The 7,611-nt window shown below is 29.0% G+C and overlaps 1 long non-coding RNA gene across 1 annotated transcript; it reads left to right on the top strand.

Moving 5' to 3' along the window:
- The first annotated feature begins 1,041 nt into the window (after positions 1–1,041).
- Positions 1,042–2,782, top strand: LOC109588234 (uncharacterized). Its single transcript, XR_002188035.1, has 3 exons — positions 1,042–1,178; positions 1,950–2,616; positions 2,707–2,782. It is a non-coding gene; the product is annotated as an uncharacterized LOC109588234 (long non-coding RNA).
- The last annotated feature ends 4,829 nt before the right edge of the window (positions 2,783–7,611 follow it).

The following is a 7,611-nucleotide window of genomic DNA, read 5'->3' as shown; positions in this document are numbered from 1 at the left end:
GTTGATATACAGGAACTTGAACTACAGACACAATTTGATGAACCTGAGTCTTTTTATCCTTGTCTGTTGGGAGTTCGGTGATGAATAGATGATGATCACACCATAAGTTACTTGCAGATGCTGCTGTACCTCTCCCAATAAATCTGTAACTGCCCACAACAATGAGAAAGACATCTGACTACTTTTAAACTTTTAATTTACAATATCTTTAGTTTTATTAATAATTATAATACCTGTGATGTGCTGTATTTGAGATAATCATATTCATAGTTGGTATACACAATATAAATACCTTAAGGAGACAATTGTTTGCGGGTATTTAATTTAGCGAATTTTAGCGATTTTTAAAAAATCGCTAACTTAAGTCCGCGCTAATTTTAATTTCTTCATTAAAAGTGGGTGTGGTCACAATGAATAAAATGGCGGCCGTCAGCAAGTCTGAGCTTATTTGCAGCAAACGGTCAGCAAGATAATACTAAACTACTGTCCAAAGACTTCTCTAGCAGTTAGCCTAGGTTAACAAAGCAGATGACAATCTTCTTCGTTTAGTGACTGCTTCTAACTGTAAGCAAGATAACTTTAATGGCTGCTGAGCCAGTGATGAAGCAATTTCAGCAAGATTAATGCAACAAGATCTGCTGTATTTAGACTTGTGCAATTGCTTTGCTAGCTCAGACATGTAGATCACAGCACATAATCTATAGCTTGCTTAGGCTCACCCCTTTAATTCTTCTAGAAGTTATTAATACCAAATGATCAAAAACGCTAAATTAAGTACCAGCCAAATGTCAGTTTCATGAAAATCGCTAAAATAAGTACACGCTAATAATTGTCTCCTTAAGGTAAACACTTAACAAACAATTAGCAGCTACTTCACACGTGACCACCAAACCTGCACTTATAATAACAGTAAAAAGTCAGTGTGGCCCTACTATAGTCTATTCAACGACTAGAACTGAGATACCACAAACATAGGTGTCTATAGTACATTCTGATGTGCGTAGGCGTGCGATTTAGTTATTATTAATACTGCAGAGAAAGGTCTGCTTACATTGTCTAAGCTCCTGACCTAGGATCTACATCAAGAAAGCTAGGAAGTCAACCAAACTTTACTCAAGCGGGGTGGCTAAAGCCACACTCGTACCCGCGACATTTTTGAAGACTGCTATACTGATAGAGTAAGGTGTATGTATGAATGAAATTATTATAGCATGTGGCATACTAATTCCCCAGCTAGTCTAATGATTCCCAGTCCTTCCTTTTGATGTCACGGTCTGCCAAAAAACAATATATAATAACTATACTTGTAATTTCAGAGCTTTCAGTATTCATTGACAAACAGCTGAGAGCCTGAGATGCAAATTCTTTCATTATAATATTTGTGCTCTTTTTGACAATTTTGAATCAGCAATAATTATACATTAGCATAATCAACCCTAGTTAGGCACGTCATGATCTCACATGAATGTGCAACAACCACTCAGAACCATTTAAATAACATATCACTGCATAAATTATTGATATGCATCATTTTTGCCCATCAGATATATAAATGTGCACTATGATCCCAGAGTGAGCCAGAATGATCTTCATCTAAAAAGACTGGGATAAGGATGGCTAAGCTTAGACTATTATGTTTTCATTAGTAATCAAATTAAAGTGTGGGAGTTACACACTCCTACTCCTTTTCTCACATCAGACCTATGCTTGCCTATAAAATCATTTGTGTAGTTCATTAGTCAGCCATACATGTACTTCCTGCATGGGCTTAATCAGATGAAGGTCTCAAAAACAAATGCAAAATTCTACCTAGATGTAATGTTTTATCAGCATTGAAGTCATTTTTAATGGTCAATCCATTATGCTTGTACTTGTGTTTCAAAATATTATTATCTTTCCATTCTTTTTTTAATTCTCTTCTTTTCAATTTTTTGCAACATTTAATTTAGTACTTGCAAGATGGCTGGTGATCCAAGGAAAGGGGTATACTATTGAAATCATATATAAAACAATGCACACACTGGTATTTATGTATAAAATTCTGAAAATAATATGATCAAATCCCTTAAGCCAAAAGTACTATGCAAACAAATGGTATAGCATGCTTCTACATCAAGTCTCAGAATAGAATCATTGTGAACCTATATATGTATAATACCTTACACTATACTATATCCCAGCGGTTGAGTTTGGGACAAGAAAAACTGGAATAACTTTTTATAGGAATATGAGATAATGATGAAACTTTCACAGGTTCTTAGTCGCCAAAGTCCATCAAAATCTGTGAAATCTTGGGTCTTTTAGCTCTTGAAAACCTTGAGAACTGGGTTCTCCCTATAAACCCAATGGCATACCAAAGCTAACTGCAATGACGTTTTATGATTTCATAGTTAAACCCTAACAAGGATATTTGTTAGGGTTTAATCTGCATGCAAAGTTTGCTCCATATCCAAATGGTATTAATTTTCAAAAAATATTGGCCTGCCTCTTCTATTTTCACTTTTCATGATATTATTATGTGTACCAATTATTTTGTTTACATTCATCTTGTTTTCTCTCTGATATCAATCAACAATGCTGATTAAACTGCATGTTACCTTCATCACACAATAGCCAGTAAGTCATATTGTGTACTATTATTATTTATCGTATAATTTATGCTTCTCTTATTGATATTCATTAACTGCTATCTTTGGCACATAATAGTGGGTAAGTCTATACTATTATTTAACAATATGTTACTCTCTCTGATATCAATCAACAATAAACTTCACAACAGACAGTAAGTCATAATGTGTACTATCATATATTTTTTTATTTATCAAACTAATCTTTGTCATACAATAGTGGGTAAGTATCATGTACTGTCATCTTTTAATTTGTCTTTCTCTCTGATATCAATCAACAACAATTAAACTGCTATCTTCATCCATCACACAATATAGAATGTAAGCTGTAATAATGACGGTACTATTATTTATACTTATCTTTTATTTGTCCAATAATTGAACTATTTTCTATATCACATACACAATAGGGAGTAAGTCTTAATGTTTATTACTTCAACTTATTATTTTCTGATATTAATCAACAATATTTAAACTTCTTTGTCACACAATAGCAAGTAAGTCATAATGGGTATATTATTTTAGTAGAATTTATGTTTTAATTTGACTTTTTTTCTCAAACTGATAACTTCATACAATAGAATGTAAGCCATATACCACATGTGTACTTTACCTTTTAATTTATTGTTCTGTTACTGATATTCATCAACTGTTATCTTTGTCACACAATAGTTTGTAAGTAATAACAAGGAGTTCTGTTATTTACATTTTATCCTCTGTTTTTTCTAATATTAATCAACAATAATTACACTTTTATCTTCATGACACAATAGACAGTAAGATCATAATGTGCACTGTTATTCTTTGATTTTATGATTTTCTTAATGACATTCATTAACTATTATTTTTCTCACACAATAGTGGGTAAGTAATAATGTATACTATTATTTACATCAATCTTCATTCTCTAAACAACAATCAAACTAATATCTATATCACACAATAGGAAGTAGGTGATAATGTTTATTATATTAATTTATCTTTTTCTGATACTCATTTTGGCAACATTAGGAAGTAAGTCACAATGCTTATTACTATGTAGAATTTATGTTTTAATTTGTCTTTATCTCTGCATATCAATAAACTGTTATAATATTCATCTCACAATAGATTGTAAGTCATAATGTATTATGCTATTACATATAATTTATTTTTATTTTATGGTTCTCTTACTGATATTCATCAACTGTTATCTTTATCACGCAATAGATTGTAAGTAATAATGTTTACTTATTATTTTTAACCTGTCATTCTTCTGAAATATTAATTAACAATAATTGAACTGTTATTTTTGTCAATAACTAGAGAGTAAGTCATATGTGCTATTTTATATATTTATCTTTTAATTCATCATTCTCCTATTAATATTTGTCAACTGTTATCTTTGTTAGATTGTAAGTAATAACATGTACTATTATTTACTTATTATCTTCTAATCTTTCATACTCCAAACTTTTATCTTTATCACACAATAGGATGTAAGTGATGATTTTTATTTTAATTTTCCTTTTTCTGATATCAATTTAAACTCATTTTTGTCACACAATAGGAAGTAAGTCTTAAAGTGTATATTTTTATGTAGAATTTATTTAACTTGTCTTTATCTCTGCTATCATAATTAAACTTGTTTCATCACACAATAGAGAGTAAGTCATAACATGTACTAATATATTTTTATCTTTTATTCAATGGCTCTCTTACTGACATTCATCAATCAACTGTTATCTTTGTCACACAATAGGAGGTAAAATATTACGGTGTACAATTTTTATTTTTAATCTGTCCATTCTCCCTGATATTAATTAAAAATAACTTTGTCACACATTATAGACAGTAAGTCATAATGTATTATATATATATATTATTTTCCCAATAATCAAACTGTTATCTTTATCACACAATAGGGAGTAAGTAATAATGGGTAACTATTATGTACTTATTATCTTTTAATCTGTTGTTTCTTTGACAATGATTAAATTGTTATTTTGTCACACAACAGGAAGTAAGTCATAATGTGTACTACTATCTTTTAATTTAATGGTTCTCTTACCTATATCACTTTCACACAATAGATTGTAAGTCATAATGTGTGTACTATTAGTGACATTTTATCTTTTAATTTGTCTTTCTCTCTAATATCAACAATAATCAAACTGTTATCTTCAACACAATAGTGGGTAAGTCATAAAGTATATTTACTATTATTTACATATTATCTTTTAATCTATCTTTCTCTCTGATATCAATCATTAATAAACTGTTATCTTCATCACACAATAGGATGTAAGTCATAATGTGTACTATTTTATATATTTATCTTTTAATTTACCATTCTTTTACCGATATCAATTAACTGTTATCTTTATCACACAATAGTTTGTAAGTCATAATGTGTACTATTATATTTATCTTTTAATTTGTCTTTCTCTCTGATATCAATCAACAATAATTAAACTGTTGTCTTCATCACACAATGTAGCATGTAAGTCTATTATTTATTGTTATCATAGTTGTCCAATAATCAAACTGTTATTTTATATCACATACACAATAGGGAGTAAGTGATAATGTTTATTATTTCAGCTTATTTTTTGTTATCAATCAACAACAATAAAACTCTTTCTTTGTCACACAATAGCAAGTAAGTAATAATGCGTATATTATTTTAGTAGAATTTGTATGTTTAAATTTATCATTCTCTCTGATTATCAATCAACAATAATTAAACTGTCATCTTCATCACACAATAGAGAGTAAGTCATAATGTGTACTGTTATATATGTTTTATTTCTAAATTTATTATTCAATAATTAAACTGTTATCTTCATCAAACAATAGATTGTAAGTATAATAATACTTTTATTTACATCTTTTAATTTGTCCTCTCTGATATCAATAAACTATTATATTCATCACAATTATAGGCAGTAAGTCATAATGTGTGCTATTTTACCTTTTAATTTATCGTTCTGTTACTGATAATTATCCATCAACTGTTATTTTATCACACAATAGAGGGTAAGTATCATAATGTACCACATACTATTATTTATACTTGTCTTTTTTTGTCCAATAATATAATCAAACTTTTATCTTTATCACACAATAGAAAGTAAGTGATAATGTGTATTATTTTAATCATTTTTTGATATTGACTTAAACTCATTTTTGTCACACAATAGGAAGTAAGTCATATTGTGTATAATGTTTTAGTCACTGTCTTTCTCTGATTATCAATAAACAATGAACTTTTATCTCGCACAATAGCTTGTAAGTCATAATGTGTATTGTTATTCTTTTGTCTTATGGTTCACTTACTGATATTCATCAACTGTTACCTTTGTCACATAATAGATTGTAAGTTAACTATTATAACATTTTACATAATTATCTTTTAATCCTTCATTCTTTCAAATATATCAATAATAATAAAATTGGTATTTTTGTAGGAAGTAAGTCATAATAATGTATGCTACTATTTTTTACACTTATCTTTAATCTGTCTTTGTCTCTGATATCAATCACAATGATTATAATCTGTTGTTATTGTCACTAAATAGATGGTAAGTCAATATTATGTTATATTGAGGTGATTGTTATTTTGGGATGAGCCTTAACGAGCGTTAACAAAAGTGCAATGATTTTTCTGTGTATGTGTGTTTTGACCTATTTATGTTACCCTAATAATAAGTAAATGATTAACCCATTGATAACATATTTTGTGAATGTGTATTGTGTTCCTTCCTAAAACTAAAAGTTAAAGAACAAGAAAATGCTGACCAACTGCAAACAGAATGATTTTTCAGTATTCTATAACACCAAAATAAGACAGACACAATGTCCAAAGGCTAAATGCTATACAGAAAGAATGCAATGATGCACCCTAGTCTTGAGCAATAGTGGCTGGTTTCTGGCTTAATTAAATTGCTAACTTTACTAAATAAGTCTAGTTTCACTTGCTTTTGCTTGAGACATGATGAGTTATTTGATGAGCAAATCTTGTGTAGATTTGCCAAAATTAATTTTGTGCTTGAACTGTCAAAAGTGATTAATTTTCAAGATATTTAGTGAGATTTATTGGCAAGGAATTAAATTTTGGTGAATTGGAAAATGCCAAACTGAACTTGCGAATTATTAACTTCCATAGGATAGACATAAGAAAATAATGAAATAGCCAAAACCCATGCATTTAGTCAATTACATCAAAATTTCTGCAGTATGGCTATTCCATGCATAATGCATGCTGGCTAGCTAATGGCCAGATAAATCAAAACTTGCTAGATTCAGTGCAATTCAATATGCTTTCTTATGAAATAATCAGTCTTTTCCCTTACACGTTTTACATTATTTACATTTATCTTTTAATCTCTCTCTCTTATTCATTTCCTCTTTCTAACTCTCTGTCTCTGATATCAATTAATCTGTTATCTTAATCACACAATAGGCAGTAAGTCAAATTGTGTACTATTCTTTACAATTTATCTTTAATCCATTTTCTCTTTCTTTAAAATCAATGAAACTGTTAACTTTTGTCACACAATAGAGAGTAAGTGACTATTGACATTTTTATTATTTAATATCTGATATCAATCAACAATAACAAACTTGTACAATAGAAAGTAAGTCATAATTTAATATTATTTATTCTTTACTTGTAATTTGTCATTCTTCCTCTGATATCAATCAATAATTGCCATGCACACAATAGGCTGTAAGTCATAATGTGTACTATTATTATCATTTAACCTGTTATTCAATCAACAACAAATAAACTGCTAAATATCACACAATAGGAAGTGAGTCATACTGTGTACTTTACCTTTTAATTTATTGTTCTGTTACTGATATTCATCAACTGTTCTCTTTGTCACATACTATAGCTTGTAAGTAATAATATGTACTATCTTTACATATTTTTTATTTTCTAAACAACAACCAAACTGATATCTTTTTACAACATAGGAAGTAAGTGATAATGTTTATT

This window comes from Amphimedon queenslandica, unplaced genomic scaffold, assembly GCF_000090795.2.
Source record: "Amphimedon queenslandica unplaced genomic scaffold, v1.1 AMPQUscaffold_12221, whole genome shotgun sequence".
NCBI classification, from domain to species: domain Eukaryota; kingdom Metazoa; phylum Porifera; class Demospongiae; order Haplosclerida; family Niphatidae; genus Amphimedon; species Amphimedon queenslandica.
The sequence above is the reverse complement of the archived record's forward strand: the minus strand, read 5'-3'. Positions and strand labels throughout refer to the sequence as shown.